Source organism: Hippopotamus amphibius, chromosome 11 (assembly GCF_030028045.1).
Source record: "Hippopotamus amphibius kiboko isolate mHipAmp2 chromosome 11, mHipAmp2.hap2, whole genome shotgun sequence".
In the NCBI taxonomy this organism is placed as follows: domain Eukaryota; kingdom Metazoa; phylum Chordata; class Mammalia; order Artiodactyla; family Hippopotamidae; genus Hippopotamus; species Hippopotamus amphibius.
Window position 1 is genome coordinate 73,295,359 of NC_080196.1, and position 19,276 is coordinate 73,314,634.

Consider the following 19,276-nt stretch of genomic DNA (forward strand, 5'->3'; position numbering starts at 1 on the left):
TTAATGACTTCCTTCTGTTCAAGTCATTTTAGGGTTGTCAGAGTTAGCAAACAAAATTGCAAGATGCCCAGTTAAATGTAATTTCAGAGAAACAATTTTTATTCATTATTGTATCTTGTTTGTAAGTACTTTATTTGTTAGTATGCCCAATGCAATATTTGGATGTTCCCAACATAAGTACGTCCCAAACATTGCATGGGAATACTCATAGTAAAAAATTTATTCACTGTTTATCTGAAATTCAAATTTAACTGGGCACCCTGTATTTCACCTGGCAATCATAGTCATACTTCACCTCTGGGGAGGATTTTGACCAACCTCTTCCTAAATTTCCCTCCTCACTTCAGTTTTAAAACACTGTTCCCTCCCAGTTTCAGGCAGTGGCTTCTCCTCCTCAACCTGATCCTTGAATTTAGAGATTCCCCAGGGTTTGAACTGTCGGCCAGTTTCTGCCTCACTGTGTCTCCCCACAGTTAATCTACTCCCCTGCTATTTCCTCCTCACACTGAATTTATGGCTGATGGGTCCACAGTGTATGTCCCCAGCCCTCACTCCTCAGAATTCTCTGATTTACTTCCATCTTTCTTTAAACATCTTCACTTAGAATTTCCATCCCTTATGTCAAACCCAACAGATGTGAAACTGAACTTACCATCTACCTCCAAAACCTGCCCCCAGTTTCTTCACCTAAATTAACGGTACCAACTATCCATTCAAGAAACGTCCAAACTAAACTCGATCCTTCCCGTTGTGCTGCTCACACCCAGTCACCGAATCCTTTCCATTCCATCTCCGAATGTGTCATCTCGGTCACCAGGGCCTCACCTTTTGTCATCTCTTGTTGAACAATTTTAACTCTTCTCCCAGATGCCCAGTTCTCATCTTCTAGTTCTTTCTTCTAACTACTGCCACCCAATATCCAGAAATACTTTCCAATCACATCAATCCCCTCCTCCACGGTCCGCATGGTTTCTACTGACTAAGAATAAACTTTATTTGGGCCTCACTTCCAGTCCCAAAAGAGCTTTCTCTCCTGTTCTAAACCAACGTCTAGGGACAGTATGAGAATCAGCCTTTGCAAAATTACAACACAGCCATACATTTCTTTTTTTTTTTTTTTCCTGTGACTTGCAATTTGAAAATACAGAAGAGCATAAGAATAAAACTAAATCATATTTTTTAAAAGAATTAAAAGAATGCTATTGCAAGTTTCAATGACCTGACACAAGTAATATCTGCAGACCCATCTCACAGCATAGCCTTACAAATACCTGAAAGTAGGCCTTGGGGTTTACTCTTTACTCTTCAAGTGCATCACCTTTCCCTCAAACGTGCCTTCTTCCAGCTTAGAATTCCCTTTCCCCACCTAGTCGACTTTGAAACAGCTCTTCTCTGAGGCCATCCCGCTTCTTTTCCCTTCTGCCAGTCAGAATTCAATTCTTCTAAATACTCAACATTTTGCACTTTTATGTAGCACTTACTTTTCATCTTCCCACTAATTACTTGAACAAATGGGTTGATTGGGTCAGTGACTGTGATGGGCACTAGGAAAGGTGGGATCTGATAAAGACAGCAAAGCAAAAGGAGGCTTAGGAGGGTGGTGCGGGCTCAGGAAGGGGCAGTGAAGTCACGACACCTGGGCTTACATGGGGTCCCCACGTACTGACTGCCAGGTGCCCGCCCCACCCTCCTAGGGAAGGGCCCCACCTGTGGCCATCGTGTCAGCCAAGAGTCTGGAGGGTACCCCTCCACGGCCCTCTTTGTACAGGAGAATATTGCAGAGGCTCGCGTCCTACTGGACACAACCACAGGACGCCCCCCAAGAGGTGAGCCCAGAGGTCTGGAAAGAAGTGCAGCTGTCCACCCTTGAACTGTCCATCACGACCCGCAATACTCAGCTTGACCTGGCAAGCAAAGAAGACTTTATGAACATCTGCATGGAACCCAACACCGTCAGCAAAGGAGACTTCATAACTATAGGAAGTAAAAAGGTGAGAGACCCCAAGCTGCATGTTGACGGCACCGAGTGCCTCCAAGCCAGCTGCTGCACTTTGCTTCTTCCCGAGGGAACAGGGGGCTCCTTTAGCATCGACAGTGAGGAGTATGAAGCGATGGCCGTGGAGATGAAACCGCTCCCTAGGAAACTGCAGTTCTTCTGTGACCCTCGGAAGAGGGAGCAGCTGCTGCAGAACACGGCCCAGAGATCGGGCAGCAGGTGGGCGCCCGAGACTGCACTTTAGACCACCCTGGAACCAAAAGGGAACCAAGGCCTCCCCTGTCCCCGCAGTGTTGTCAGAGGATCCCAAGGGCCTGTTCATGGCAAGTACCCCAACCCCCCACTCTCTCAGTGCTTCCCAGCTTTGCAGCCAGCTTCCCAGCAGCGCATGCTTTGACTCTGCTGTGACAGTCCATCCCTCCTAAATACCACTTTTCCCCAGGCTAGTTCCAGGAAATCCCCACCCTCAATGGATGGAGAAGGGCTAGACCTTCTCAGCTCCCCCAGTGGGAAGCACGATCCTGGGCTGAGTGGCTCCTCCTCTGCTGTTGGGCTCTACGGCCACCCTGGGACTTCCAGGGAAGCACCTGCCTTCCCGCCGCCTGGTCCTGGGCCCGGGCTCCTCCATGGGTGCTGCTACTTTGTGAGCTCCGATTCTTACTGAGCGTCTTTCACTTCTCTCCTTAATCAGAAACATACCTGAGGTGTCTCCCTCTGCAGCCACGGCTGAAATACTGTAAAATACTAGTTTTTCCCCCTTTAGTAGTGCTTCTTAAATGGTGGTTTCCATGAGAACCACCTGGGGTGCATGTTGAAAACTGACTGATTTGGGGCCCAACCCAGATCTAGTAACTCAGTCCAGGGGTGGAGCCCAGGAATCTGCATTTTTAAAAGCAGCCACCTTCCCCAGGTGGTTCTACTATAAGAGGTCCCCCAAACTGATCGAGACACAGTCTTGTAAAGCAGTGGTCCACACCCTATTCTGCTCATGTATTTCCTAAAAGTATTCTGAAAAATCATGTATCCCCTCCATTTTAAGTTGACAGCTAAAATTTTTCATGGGAAGTTAGAGTTGCCAAAGTATATACTTTCTGGTGTCATGTAGATATTGATGTTTTAAAATAAAACTGTTACATCACGCTCTTGAACATATTCAGTATAACCGAAACACAGCAATTTGACACTCATCAACCATTTACAAAAATGAGTAAATCGTTTAGTCGTTGAAAATGTCGATTATCCTGTATGTGCATTTCCCTACCACTTTCAGCAAAGAATGCTATCATAATGCAATGTTTTTGTGCTTGAATTTTTTTTCCCCATTGGACCTATATTCTCGCCAACAAAAAATATAAATGGAAATAACTTTTTTTAGCTCTTCAAGTGTTAACTCAGTACAGAATAAGTGTTATAAATTATCGAAATACAATTCATAAATATTATACATTTTTGATAATTAAAAATTAACATTTTATTTTTAAAAAAAAAGTCTGGAGGGTGATTTCACCCATAGCCACGCCCCCTCCCCTCCTTGGCCAGTGACCTATTTTGGGTAAAAAGCCCAACTCCTTGGCCCCAGTAGGACAACATCTCCAGAGGCCCTGTCCCCAGCTCTCCCCGCTCCGCAGGCCAGGACTGAATTAACCTGAAACCACACTTTGCTCAGCTCCTCCCTTCCTCCCCTGCCACCCCCTCTCCCCTTAATTTTCCTAAACAGCCCACGATAAACCAAACGCACCTGAAGCCCCGGCTCATCACCTGGCCTTGCCCCAGGTATGTGTCCGCGTGGGGATCTATTCCTGTCATCCCTGGAGTGTGGACGGCGACGTCTCCCAGGCATGTGAAGGAGGAGTGCGGCGGGAATGGACAGGCACCCAGGGAACACTGCTGGAGCCTGAACCTTAGCGCCTGCCTCAGGAAGGCAGTCTCGGGGCAGAGAGCAAACTATGACCACGGCCAGTGCACTGGTGGAGGCGAGAGTGCGACGCTGGGCCTGGAAGGATGGGGAGCCACTCCGACACCCCGGTCCGCTCCGCCTCGTCTCAGCGACTCCAATGGAAACCCGGCTAAATCCACTTCGCCTGCCTTCACTAATTAAGGTCATTTAAGGTTTACACTTCCTCCAAGCCCAACGGAGCCTAAACCATAAGATGCTTGCCCCAGTTGTTTTCTAGAGACTTGGAGTCAGCGGCGCCTACTTTGGACTGAACCGGCTAAGACTGGTTAGGACCGCTGATCCTCCGTCTGGGCATGCGCGAGTGTCCGCTTGGTGACCTTTTGACCCGTGCAGAAGCCCGGAGCCTCCTGAGCCTGCGCAGAGCGCAGATTACCGCGCCTTTTTCCGGGTGCCGCCCCCACGTTCCTTGCGCCTCCGACGGCCCGCGTGCGTTATGCGTCATCCCAGGAATACTCCAGCCCCTTGCCCTTCGGGAGGAGGATTTGAGATTTGATTTCCTGTCCTCTTGCTTGGCTGCCTTGTGGATAAACCCTCTGTTTGCTACAAACCTCAGCACCTCAGCGTCAGTCGTGTGGGGCCCCGGCTGGGTAACGCAATCGTTATTCCATGCTTACTGTTGCCTGTGAACACGTCTGTCTTGATTCGCTTGTAAATTGTTTATAGTTATTCCTGTGTAACCGCCCGCCACCCCCCAAGAAACGAGGACTGCCTGGCGCCCCATGCTTGGTCAGGAAGCGCCGATTCAGTAAGCACGGAGATCATCTGGTGAGGGACACCCTGGCCTAGTTCCCGTGTACATCCTCATGCAGGTAGAGGGTGGGGGGCAGCCTGATCAGATGGACACGGTGCAGAGGAGGTGGGTGCGATCCCGAGGGCCCGGAGGGGGAGAGACAGGGGATGGTTCACAGAAGGCTCCAGAATGTGTTTTCCCGCTTGTTTCATGGTAAATCTATTAACTGTCCTCTGGGCCTGTGCGTGCAGCTGTGGCTGACGGGTCCACCCAGTCTCTGTCTGCTTTGTATTTTGGTCCTGGAGCACCGAGGATTCTGCTCGCTTAGAATTCAAAGTCCTGTTTTAATTTGCACATAGATAAACGATCTTCTTAGAGATCAACTAAGAGCATTTCCTCTTTCCTTCCTGGGACTTCCATCCCCAAGTATGCACCACGATGCAAGACACAGCCATAATAGTCATAAAGTCAAACGTCACCAGATGGCTTTCCAACCCTGGCTATCTAAATACTGTGTCATCTGTGTTGCATAATTCTTCCAGAAAGCACACTGCTTTAATTGTGCAGCACAGATCATGACAGATTGCTCCGTTTTTTGACATCATTTTCTTCGCTGTTTTCTCCACTCTGAGCACAGGGAAACTAATTATGTCCAGGTGGGGTCCAGGTGTAAGTATGTGTGCTAACTCCAGAGGGCCTGCTTATATATAAAACGGTTTCATTGGAGTGTTCAAGCTTTGAAAACTTGCTCTCTTGGCCCTTTTTAACAAGTGCTCACTTCTCCCTAAGTATTCCCGCATCCCCATGCTGAGTAATGGCTAATTGAAGTTGTGCAGGAACGGGACGGGCTCTGGGAAGAGGTCGTTCTCAGGTTCCATGGCAGATTCTGGGCTGCAACGTTTCCTACGATCTCTCGGGAAACCTATCTTTTTATATATAGCATGTGGGCCCACGCCTGAAACTATCATCATCATAGACAGTGCTGAGATGATGTAGCTTCACTTCAAGTTTAGAACAGAAAATTACGGTTGTTAAGAAGATAGATTCTGTTATCAAAAGTAACTGGAATTCTGAAGATGGATATTGGTGATGTTGGTGCAACAATAGGAATGTACTTAATGTTACGAAACTAGGCAACATAAAATGTATCATTTAAACCATTTTTATGTATGTTTTATCATAATGAAGGAAAAGTAACAGGTTCTGTTTTAACCTCAGGAGGTGGGGTCAGTAGAAAGTAGAGTAACATGCTGACTTTGGAGCAGTTATATTTACAGAATCCTTCCATGCTATTAGTTACTTCGGAGACCAGCACCTTACATCGGCATAGAATTTCTTTATAGTTAGCAAAGCACTTTTATATACCCTATCCACGTGGACCCTCTCTGCCTGTACAAAGCAAGTGGATTTATCAGCATGTTGCAAATGAGCATTGTTGCCGCTATCTTTGTTGAATAACAAACTACTCCAAAACCTAGTGGCTTAAAAAGAATGCTCACTTATTTTACTCACCAATCTGCAATTGTGGGCAGTGCTTGGCAGGGATGGCCATCTCTGCTCCATGCAGCATTAGTTGGGGTGACTGAATAAGAACTAGAGGATCCGCCACTTCCAAGAATGGTTCTCTCACATGGCTGGCAAGTTGGTGCTGGCATGTCAGCTAAGAGTTCTTGTCCACATGGGCCCCTCCACAGCCCCACAGGGCTGGGATTCCTACGGCATGGTGGCAGGGTTTCAAAAGTGGGTGTTCCAAAAAACAGGACTCTCCCAGTCTCTTAAGTCTCCCAGTTTATGGGTCCACGAACTGGCGCATCGTTACTTGAGCTGTACCTATAGGTCAAAGCAGTCACAGAGCCCACCAATATTCAAGAGGGCCAGACACAGACCCAGCCTCTCAAAGGGAAGGATATCAACCAATCTGTGGCCATTTTTAATCTGCCACAGGATGTCAGGGCTTAGAGTGGGTTGGCTATGGTTACTCAGCTAGTAAGTGAGACCCTTGGCTTTCTCCACCAAACTGTTCTGGGTTGGTATGCTGATTAGTGCACCAAAATCCATCTAAGTCACTTGAAATTATTTCTTTCCCTTGAAGCCAGTAGATAACCATGCTCCAGCCACTCTCTCATCAAGTTAGAGTACAGAAATGAGTTCTTAAGAGTAGTTTTTAAAACTACAAAATGCTTTGAAGTACATCACTTCTGAGTCTGAGATCTAGGTATATACATGAAATCCTTAACTTGGGTTCTGCCAATGACCTAAACACTACCTCCAAAAATATTTATCACCCCCAAAATGCATATAAATACATTATAACATGTCCTAAATCTGAGCAGTTTAGACATAGCCAGTGTGTCATGTTTGTTAAATTATCTCAGGTAGGAAGGAATTCATTTGTTACCTAAAAATCTGGAAGATTAGAAATGTACTATTATAGTTAAGACGCATCTTCCATGGTATGAAGCCCGCATTTTGGGGTTGAAGCTCTGTGGGTGAAATAGCCATTTTGCTTTGAACAATTTTACCTTGCAGCCAAACTTGCTGGAAAGAAACTGTTCCACCGAGTGGGAGATACTGACCTATGAGTGCTTCATGTTGACAAATGAGGTTGTTAAGCCACGGAGACTTGGGAAGACATCCTTTACAATGGAGAGACCTGGCTGTCACCACCTTAAATGAGTGGTCGCACTCTGCATCCACATCACTAATAGAGCAACAACCTGACATTAAATGCCTCTCAGCGTGATACAGTGGGAAGTATACCCTCCCCTGTAAAGTACTCTTGCCAAAAATGTTTAACTTGACTGTAACCCACCTTAAGACCTAACTTTCAGGAAGCCTTTTTCAACTGGGGTTCCTCCACTGACCCATAGAGCACAGAATATGAGTTGAGCGACAATTTACTTAATTCTCCCAAGAATGGAGCATAATTAGTACTATTCTAGATGCATGGGATAGAACTTAATTCACGACATAAAATGGGTGCCTTAGGACAATACAGCTCAACTCTCATGTGTCTTCAGTTGTGAAGGATCAAGTTAAATGATGAAAAGTCAGACAAATCCTGAATGGGAGGCATTCTACAAAACAACTCACCTAGTCTCTTCAAAAATAAAAAAGTCATGAGGTAAAAGCACTGACTGTTAATTAAAGGAAACTAATGACTTCTTTCATAATAGATGTTTGCCTATTTTTCATCCACAAGGGTTCATATTGTATGTACTCTCTGTATCAAGCTCAATTTGCTCTACATAATATCTGAGCTTCACCGAAGCTATTGTATGATTCAATATGTCTCCTTTTTATGGCTGTGTGGTATTCCTTTGTATAAATACACCACAATATATTTACCCATTTTCTCGTTGATAGACATTTGGGACAGTTCCAGTTTGGAGAAATGATGGATCAAGTTGCTATGAGCATTCTTGCACAGGTCTTACAGTGGTGTATGTAATCATTTCCCTTGAGTATATACTGAGGAATAGAGTTGCTGGATCGTAGTCCCTGTTGGTTGAAATTTATTAGATACTGACAAACAATCTTCCTAAGTGGTTGAACCAATTTACACTTCCAATCAAAAGATCTGAGAGTTGAGTCTGGACCTGGCAGTCCAGTGGTTAGGGCTCCACACTTCCATTGCAGGGGGCACAGGTTCGATCCCTGGTCGGGCAACTAAGATCCTGCATGCCGCATGGTGCAGCCAAAAAAAAAAAAGAGAGAGAGAGAGAAAAAGAGAATCTCAATTGTTTCATAACTTCATCCCTTCTGGGGGATGTTGAAGAGGAGATATTGACAGGGAAAGGGCATGAGGAAACCTTCTGGGGTGATGGAAATATTCTGTTTGTCAATCTGGTTACTGCTTATGTAGGGGTATACCTACATAAAAAATTTACCAATGTCTAAAACTGCTATAAAAGCCTATTTTTAAAAATTCATTAAGGTATACATTTAAGATTTGTACGCTCTGAATGTAGGTTCTATCTCAATGAGAGAAGAGAGAACAGGAGGCTAAAAAGATGTAACAACCAAATTTATGGGCACGTCTTGATTGGCTCCTGGTTCAAAACAAAAGCCAGTTATAAAAGATAGTTTGGAGTCAATTAGAGTTTTATTATGCACTGAATATTAAATGTTTTCAGGAAATTATTTTTAATTTTCTTAGGTGTAATGATTATGTGGTGGTTATATTGGAGAATGTCCTAGTAGGAAATACATGCTGGAGTATTTAAAGGTATTTAGAGGGGTGAAATATCATGATGTCTGTAACTTACTTTCAAATAATTCAGCAAAGATATGTGTGTATGAGTGCGTCAGAGAGAAAATGTATACACATAGACATAAGATAAAACAAATACGGAAAAAACATAAACCACTGTTGAATCTAAGTAGTAGATATAAAGATGTTTTTTTTCAAACTTTGTAAATATTAAAAATCTTCTATAGTAAGTTGTTGGGGGGTGGGGGAGGATATAGAGACCTGAATGACCAGCTCAAAATGCAAAGTAACTAAGAGAAGACCCTAGAACGAAATCGAGGAATCTTGACCCCTGCGTTGTTGCTTTCTGTGTTGCAATCTGATTGTTAAATTTGAATATGCCTTTTTAAATTAATTTCCTTCTGTAAAGTACTCCCAGTGGTCTAACTAGGCAGCACGAAGACACCCTCAGATTTCTCTTATAAATAAATTGCACATGCATTCTGCCTGCAAACTCACACCTCCTTCTGCAGATCTCTCGCTTCCCCCCACTTCCTTCCTCCCTCCCTCTATCACCCCCTCTCCCCATCTCTCTCTCAGCCACTTTCAAAATCTCTCCCTCAGTCCATGCCCACATTCCCTTCTTCAAATGCAAAAGCTAAATTGAAAGCTGAGTGGCCCTGGCCACCCACACCCCCAGGGCAGGAGGGGGACTGGGTAGAATGCACCACTTCTGTTTGAGGTTCGCTGGCCCAGCTGCAGAGCGCTCAGCAGAGCTTCTTAGGTGCCTGGGCCTCTTTGAAGGTTTACTTTCAATTAAAAAAAAATAAGAAAGAAGCCAAATCAGCAGCTGTCAGGGATGCAGGGAAGATTTATTCAGGGTGGTCAAAGGGGAGTTTGGCCGGCAGGAAAGGCCTGGAGGTAGACGGGAAGGAAATTCCAGCTGGAGAGACACATTCCTCCTGGCAAGGTCAGGCCTGCACCAGGCTAGTCCTTCTGGGTAGGGCTGCTATGAATCCTGTTGCTGGGCTGGGTCACTGGGGAAAAGAGCGTCCTGTTTGCAGACGCTTGGAGGATGGGTTTGGGAAGGGGAGCTACCAAGGGAAGCAAATGGGTTAGGGCCTTGAAAGCATAGCTTATTAATCAGATGAAACCAGGCCTGCGGGATCAAAACATGACTGATTTTAAAATTGCTTCCTGATTCAAAAGCTGGTGTTGCCCACCTCAAAATGTGATGAGGGGTGAGGAGGCCAGGTCCCTGGGCAGTTCTGCAGGCACAGAGCTTCCATTGAAGTCGGCCTGCGTGGAGAAGCAGCGCAGATGTGCAGAGAATAGCAGCAGCCAGAATCTGTAGCTTTATCACCTTTCATTTCCTGTCTCTGTTCTTCTGTGGCTTTAGACATTTGATGGGCTAGTGTGAAAACTGTGTGCTTTTCAGAAGGAATGAGCCAAGTCCTGCGTTAACCCTGGTCAATGCCCGAGTAACTTCTGGAAGTAAACAGTTAAGCTATAGGCAGGAGTTTGAAAAAATCCTCAGCCCCACTCCCCATGTTTACAACCCTTCTGCATCCCACCCAATCTTGGATGGAATTGGAATAGAGAAGCTAGCGTGTGTTCCACGCTCTCTTTGGTGCAGAGGTGGTAACTGTCTGTATTACACCTGTTCCCATTGTACAGTGGATTACTGTTGGAGGTGCTAGTTACACCCGCATATGTTGCCTGAATATCCCAGACCTCATTAGCCCATGACTATTTTAAACATAACTGTGTACAAACATATATATGTATATACACATACATACATATCCCAATTTTATTATATACAGAGAGATTTATTTGTTTTAGAAACAAATTGTGATTAAGCCCACCTTTGATTTCCAGACTTTGACCTCGTACCTGTCCTGCCGTTTCTGTCAATCCCTAAAGAGATGGCCATCATACGTGCCCGCAGACCAGTCTGTCGGCTGCGGTCCGCATGGGGTAACCTCTGCTTTTCCATCTCCAGCTCCCCTTTGTCCACACATGAAGCCTTGTGGGTGGGGATGGCCCAGTGCTGCCACTGCCCATCACGAGAGTCCAGTGGTCACCCTGGACCCCAGATGACGTGCTGCCTCTGGGGAGCCCAGCCTGCCACATCTGGTTGTCAGAACAGCACTGGGAGCCTCTCAGAGTGGAGGCGAATGGCCTCCTTCCTAGCTCTGCCTTATATTTTGACATCTGGTCACCAAGGCAGCTGTATCATGCCAAGAGAACCACAAAGTCTCTCTCACTGTTTTATCAACTTCTGGGATCACCTCTTGCCTGGAAGGTAGTCCTCGAGTAAAATAATTCCATTAACTTCTGGTCCTGATTCCTCTCGCCAGAGGAGCTCCAATACAAGCTAAGAAGATAAACACACATTATTTTCCACTCCTTCCTTTTTTGTTCTCTTTCGTCACAGCTTTTCTTTCTCAAAATAAATTTCTTTTAAGTTGCAGAACAAAACCTCATAGGATTTTAATAAGTGAAACATTGATGATAGAGATGGAATGAAAGTATTATCTTCATCAACAATATCTGGGACTCTCCTTTCTCAAAATTTTGTATGATTCTAAGAATCCTATTATCACTGCCAACAATTAGCTCTTTTAAAGTCATAACAGATTTTCAAAAGTAGGTTTATCTTATGAATCATAAATAATGCCCACATTATGAAAGATTTATTCCTGAGCAGTTGACCATAGGCCAGTTTTTTTCCAAAAGGTACATTATCCTCCCCATTAACATCCATTATAACATTATAATGTCAAAGACAGTCTCGTAAGAGCGAAATTTTAGAACCAAGAGATGCCCCAATTTAATGATAGGAAAAATTTTGGTAAGATAAAGATTTTAAATGTGGCTAGACTCATGGCATCCAGTGTAATATGAAATTAGAAATTACGTTGTAATAAAAATAATTTCCCTTTTTACCTCCAGAACGTACAGCAGCTCTATTGCTTCTTTGAGGCTGAGCATTAACTAGATTCTGAGCTGCAATACCAAGTTTAGCCAGGAGGTGGTGCTTTCTGAAAGAAGGAAAATGCTGAAGTTGAAAATTCTGTTTTTACAAAGATGTTTGAAGGTAGATGATCTTGACTTTACAGCTTCCTGCGACTGTTACAGTTCTGGATGCTTTGGGATATGGCTCTTACAGTGAGAAATAGTCAACTACTTTAAGGGACCACTGAGGAATGTAAAGAGTAGATGTGAGAGAGATGCCAATAAAATAATAGTTTAGGGAAAATGGGCATCGATTAATTTATGTGAAAGCTAAGAAGAGAATTATTCTTTCTCAGTGAATTTCAGGGAAGGAAGATTTTTTCTAAGCTTTGGAGGTCCTGAAATGCAGTGATTTTTTTTTTTAAGCCAGTAACTTGTAATATGTTCACAACGTTTTTACAAAGGAAAGATTAGCAGGTAACACTGATGGAATAGGCACAGAAAAACTCTTATCGTCCTGAGGGATTTTTTTTTTTTTTTTTTTTGGCACATGGGCTTAGTTGCTCTGCAGCACGTGGGATCTTCCTGGAGCTGGGATTGAACCCGTGACCTCTGCATTGGCAGGCGGATTCTTAACCACTGCACCACCTAGGAAGCCCTGTCATGGGGGATTTTAAGGGATTTCTTGAGAAAGGATTCCTCCTCTTGGAGTGTGTGTCTGTGTGTCCACGTGTGGATGTTTGGGGGAGGGGGGCGGGCGTTGGGTAGTAAATGTGTGTGGGTGTGTGTGCATCCACATGCGTACCCTTCTGTGACTGCTTTGGGGCAGCCTTACCTTACAGGGTGTGGGGGAGGAGAAGTCACTATTTTGCTTTTTATAGAGCTGTGTAGCCTTAACTGCTTTTCTGAGGTTAATTCAGTATAAAATATTGGCAAGTGAGGAGGCTGTTATCAGATTCCTCTAAATTGTAACACAAAACGATATTACCCATTTATTCAGTGGCTGCTCAAACAGAAATGAAAGGGAGAGAAACTGTGTGGAATTACTGCCATCTGGTGGAGCATTTGGAGACTGCTGTTGTAGAGGAGGAAAAAAGACCTTTAGATTTGAGCTTTGTTGATTTGGTTGTTTATTTGGGATTTGACTTAGGTTTTTGTTTAGTTCACTCCCATTCACCTCCTGAAAGTTCTGACTCACTAACTACCCTGTTGGAAGAACGAGTGAGCAGAGATCTCATAAGCCCAGAGGCAGTGTAAGATGGAGCTCAACCATTTGGACTCAAGTTTCAGACTCCCTGAGTTCAAGTTCTGGCTTCATCATCTGCTGATTGTACCACTGGGGGCCGGTCATCTACTCTTTTGTTTCCTCCCCTGTGGAGTAAGAATAACAATGGTATCTGTTGTACACAGGTGTTCTAAGGAATCCTATCTGGCAAAAAGAAAGCACCATGTTTCAGTTTCTGCATTATCCACACAAATCCTGTTCTGACCTATCCATGCAAATTCTATTCGAGCCTTCTCCATGCAAAGCCTTGTCTGTACTAGTCTAGGAGCACAGCCTTGCCACGGAAGAACTGGGTTGCTTGGAAAGATGTAGGGCCAAGCAGGGCAGTTCTGCAGCCGTCCAGCTGTAGGGGCGCTGCCCTCTCTTGCATCCCTACAAACATCACTGTAAAAGAAACAATTCATCATGCTTTGTCACTTCGCTGCAGAGCACATTCACGTGCCAGTTGATACATAACTCCTTAAAGGCAAGGACTCTGCTTAACTTGTCCCCCATTACATGCTACATGGTACAAACGCTGATGCGGCTATGTTCTCAAAGGAACAGACTTTTCCTCAGTCCCAAGAATAGTGTAGAGGAGCACGGCTTTCAGACTCCAGACCCTCCTTTTCTTGGTCCTCTTGAACACCTGGAGAACACTGAGGAGTAGACCATGGTGCCCAACTCCATCCCAGGGGAACTGCAGCCCCTTGAGGGCTATTCCTAACTCAGTAGTAATGAGGACCTTTAGCCCAGCTTGAGCCACGTGAAGCCAGAGGGACAAAACCCCCAAATAAGGATTGAACTCAAAACTCAAAAGTTAAATTTCCAGAAATGGGAAGCCAAGAAGGGCCTCAGCGCCACCTCAGCCATGACCCAGGTGCCGTAGAATGGGGTGAGGACACAGGAAGGATGGAGTAATAACTTAAAAACAAGTTGTCTTCCAGTTTCTAAGAAGGAACTGATAAGTGCCTTTCCGTGGAGGAGAAAGCATCTCTTTTACATCTTTATGTTGACTATTTTAAATTTTAAGTTAGGATGAATGTCAGAAAAATGTTTTAAGTTACCCAAATCTTTCCTAGAATTTCTCTCTCTCTGCTTACATTGCCCATCTGTCCTTGCAGGCTGACTATCTCATCCACTAGAGACCTCAGCATATTCATCAGAGTGGGTTTAAATTCTTGATCTGATAATTCCAGCACCCCTGCTATGTCTGGTTCCGCCAATGCTTCCCGTCTCCTCAGATTGTGAGTTTTGCCTTTTGGTATGCTTCATAATTTTTTCCTTGGTAAGCTAAGTATGATACACTGTGTGAAAGGAACTACCATAAGTAGACTTTTAGCAATGTGGCGGTGAGGTGCGGGGGAGGGGAGGCATTCTGTTTTCCTGTGATTAGGGCTCCATCTTTCAGTGAGCCTGTGCCTCTTCACTGTGAACGTCACACGTATTTCTGGCGTTTTTTTTTCTCCCCCCTTAGGTGGGTCGGGATGGCTAGAGCCAGCTGGAGTTGGGTGTTTCCCTTCCCCCCGGTCAGCTAGGCGCTGATATTATCCCAGCAGGTTAGACACCGGGTAACTAACCTAAACTTTTCCTGCGGGATGTTTTCTTTTATGGTCAACTCCTTGTGATCTGTAGTGAGAGAACAGAGAAAGGCAGTATAAAACTCTGAACGCAGAGAGAAATTTGACTTCTCCCACTGATCCTTCACAGGACTACTCATCATTAACCAAAATGGCTTGTTCTACTGAATGTCCTCCTTCTCTTACTCCCAAGTACATGATTAATCTCATAAAGAAGTGACTACAGGCATGAGCAAGGAGAAGAGGGTCCAAAAGAGATACTATTTCATACAAAGTGCGTAACCAGTCCATAGGTTGCAGTATCTGACTTAAGATGGAAACGTGAAAAGACTGAACAAGATGATTGAGAGAGGTGCGTATCACTAAGAACAGCGTGTTTGAACCTGTGATGCCCTTTCTCTTCCATTTCCATGGTATAGCTTTACCCTCATGTGTGCATCTATCCTACTATTGTTATGTTGTGTAGGTTATGATATTTCAAAATCAATTATCTTTGCTACTAAATCATTTTGCAGTGACTATGTTCTTGCAGAGAAGTAGCCATGGCCTTTAAAAAAAAAAGTGTGTCTTAGTGCATAATAATCTTTGTCTTTTGTCTCAGTTACCACAAAAGAAGGAGTGATGTAAATATCTACATCTCTCTCCTACTCAAGTTTCAGAGGCTGCATTTAAGACACTGGAAGGCAGACGCTTGCTGTGTCAGTTTGCTGCTGTCAGTTAGCTGTTACTGAATATCAGACCATTCCCAAAATGCAGCTCAGGAGTCTCTGGGTCAGCTCAGTGGTTCTTCTGGTATGGGCCATGCTAGACTGCAATCAGCTGGCCTCATTTAGCCAGTGTTTGCCCAGGCATGTCCAATCAACTGCTGAGTCAGCTGGAGGCTGACTGCTCTAGGATGGCTCAGCTACGTTGGCAGCTTGAATCTGTCACACGTGGTCACTCTTCCTCCAGCTGGCTAGCCTGGGTGTGTCCACCTGGAGCTGAGCAAGATTCTAAGAGATAGATAAACGCAGGCCTCTTGAGGCCTAGGCTTTATATCAACATGATGTCACTTTCACTGCCTCTTGGCCAAGTAAGCCCCTCTTGATGGGAAGAGCTGCAAAGTTACATGGCAAAGGGTGGGGATACAGGAAGGGCGAGGGAATTATGGCCACTGGGCAGTCATACAATGTATGAGGAAGACAGTCAGATGTCCATTACATCCCCAAGTTTTGAGTCCGTTACATCCCCAAGTTTTGAATACTCCTTGGAGTAGACTTTTTTTTTGTTTTAATTGGCTGTGTTGGGTCTTCATTGCTGCATGCGGGCCTTCTGCAGCGGCAGCAGGTGGGAGCTACTCTTTGTTGTGGTGCGTGGGCTCCTCATGGCTGTGGTCTCTCCTGTTGCGGAGCATGGGCTCCAGGCGCTTGGGCTTCAGTAGTTGTGGCATGGAGGCTCAATAGCTGTGGCTCACGGGCCCTAGAGCGCAGGCTTAACAGTTGTGGCGCACGGGCTTAGTTGCTGCATGGCATGTGGGATCTTCCTGGAGCAGGGATCAAACCTGTGTTCCCTGCATTGGCAGGCAGGCTCTTAACCACTGCGCCACCTAGGAAGTCGGACGTAGACATTTATTTTCTCTCCCTCCTTCTTCTGGTAACCGTACCTCCCTTCATTTGAGGAAACTGTTCCTCCCCCTTCTGGCACATGGTTTGAATGGGGCTGACCCTACCTCTCTGCCACAGAGACTGATCTGAAGGGAGAGCTAACCCAAGTGGACAGAACTAGTATGCACCCTCCCCTGTATTGGTCTGAAGATATCTACACAAGATACCCGCTGGGCACTCAATTTAGCCTTTCCAGGATTTTTCTTCTCACTGTTACTGGGAGAGGTCCTTTTCCTATCTGATCAAGAAGGATGTGAGCATTCATCATCCCAGCCTCGTGGAGAAGCCACAATATAAAGTCAAGTCACAGAGTGTCTGGTTCCCATCATCCTTGGGGTGGCTCTCACCATCGTCTTTACGCATTTCAGTCGCGGGAACCAATACCCTCACTTTTGCCCAAGTGGTTCAATTTGTGTTTTTGTCACTTGTAAGCAAAGGAATCCTAACTGAAAGAGCCCCGGAACATAAAATTTCCAACAGAAAAGGCAATGTTTGTACTTTCTAGGGTGCTCTCTAGTTTCATGAATCACTTTTTCTTTTTATGGTTAAAGCAAAGCCTGCAATTCAGATGCCCAGAGGGAGCAGACAGGCAAATGAAAGTGACTAAATAAAGGAAAATGGAACTATGGAGCCCTGCGGGGTATCTCCCTGCCTACAAGCAGCAGCCACCACTCAGATTCGACAAATTGTTTTCTTGAGGGAATGTGGGCCCAATGTTACTGAATCTTCCAATTTGTAAAAAAAAAACAAAACTGAAAATCTCACTTTTAATTTTGAATTCCCCAATTTTGGAATAACAAAATCCACTCATCTTATAGACCAGACACCTCCATGAACCACCAGCTTGCAATCTCCGTAGGCAAGCCACCAATGATACCCACTGCTGAGTTCCATGCTTTCCTGGACTTCATTCCTCTTTCAGTTGCATCGCCAACACAGAAATGTCGAACACTTCTCAAGCACTAACGTCCATGTGACGAGAACAGAGGTCAAGAAAACGTTGTTGGAATGAGGATGAAACCCATCAACCCTCACTGTTAGTGAGTGTCCTTGCTCAAAATCTGCCAAACCCCCACCACCTTTAGCAGGAGTGAACATAAATCTTAAATTAAAGGGTCAAGAGATAAGAAAGGAAGCTACACACAAAAAAAGAAAAAAGAAAAAAAAAAAAAAAAACAGATGGAACCAGCTGGGACCAAGATGGCAACAAATCTGAGCTCCAGCAGACCCTGAGTCTCATTATACGTTGATTTTATTACATTAGCACACACCTACCAGCAGCCAGGACCAGACATTAAGGACCAAAAAAGGATAAAAAGGGGGCGGCGCCCCACTCCCTAGAAAAAGCCCTGTCCTTTCCCCAGCCCCCTGGTAGACTAATGCATATGCCTCACTCCTCTTCCCTTTAGCTTTTCTCTTTAAAATTAAATCACTCTCACCAGCTGGGTGAGGAGTTGATCTGTGAACTTAGTTCCAGCTTGTCCATTCTTTGGCCGCTGAATAAAGCTTGTGCTGTGTTGAAAGCTTGATTTCGTTATTCACCTACTCAAACTGAACAGAGAAAGAACCCTCCCCCGCCAAGACAGACCCAAGCAGGGTCTATACACTTAATTCAGTAACATTAGCAGCCAAATCACTCAGCATACCAGCCTAAAGGGACATGACTCAAATTTGTGCCTTAAGAAAATTACGATGTTATGGACCAGCCAGCTGCTTATATACAGTTGAAACTGTGAATGCTAAATCCCTGAAGACCAAAGTTCTACTTTATTCTTTAATATAGGATGCTTTTTCCCGTTATCTGTTGTCTGTTAGCTCCAAGTCTACCTTTTCATACACTGCACTGTAGGGTGGAGCTAGGAGTCATGTTTCCCAGACTCGCTTGCCAACTGGCTTTCAGTTAGATTCCAAGAATGGAAGGCACTGGCAAGAGATTGGAAGGCAGGAGGTACAGAGAGGGAAACTCGCTTGACTTGGCATCCCTCTAGCAGCAGTGCACAGCAATGTTTCTGCCTAGCCGGGTGCCGTCAGAGGTACTAGCAGCAGCTGTGGCTGCCCTGCCCCACTCCACCCCCACCCCTCGGCAGCCTGAGCACCAGCTGGTCCCATCCCTTTGGCTGTCCAAGCTCAGTTACTTATATTTAAAGCCCTCATGACCCATAAAAAGACTATACCTAAAGTGTCATTCATAATCGATGTATCCCTAAATCTGCCTTCACCCTTCTTGAATCTGTATCTATACAGGCCAACTGAAGCTAACACTAAGGAAACAGTATTCTTAGGAATGTTCTGCCATTTATGCCAGTGGAATTAGGTCTAGATTTAAGATGAACTAGTAAGTATTTAAATGTTTTTTAAATATGTATTTTTTAAAGTATTTATAAACCAGCTATACTGGGGCTTGGAGGATAGTAATTACTCATATTAGAATAGGAGCCTTTATTTTATGAAAAGCCTCACCCAAGGATATCTTGAGATGTTTAGATAGAAGTTTAGATATACAAATGTGTTTCTAGAAAATGGGATTAAATCATTCTTTTCTCTAGAAATATCTACACCAAACTAATAATTGTAGCTGCTTCTTGGGTAAAGGAATTGTTTAACTTGTCTTTTTATAATAAGTACATATTTTTATTATAATGAAAAACATTTTAAATTTCCTTTAGATCAAATTTAAAAGACTTGGATTTAAAAGACTGGGATTGACATTCCCTTTTTAGGGAAAATGCCTAGTGCATGCTTTTTCAATAAATAGCTATGAGATGCATTTTACTAAGAGAACCCCAAAGTAATATTCCTGCCCCAGGGAATCTAAATCTTATTGGCAAGGTTCACAGACATCTTTACAATAAGTGGTTAATACGTGATAGACTCTAATACACATTTGTTTAGTGAATACATGAATGTACCTTCAAAAGTATTCTATTCAAACTCTCATTTCATAGAGGATTAG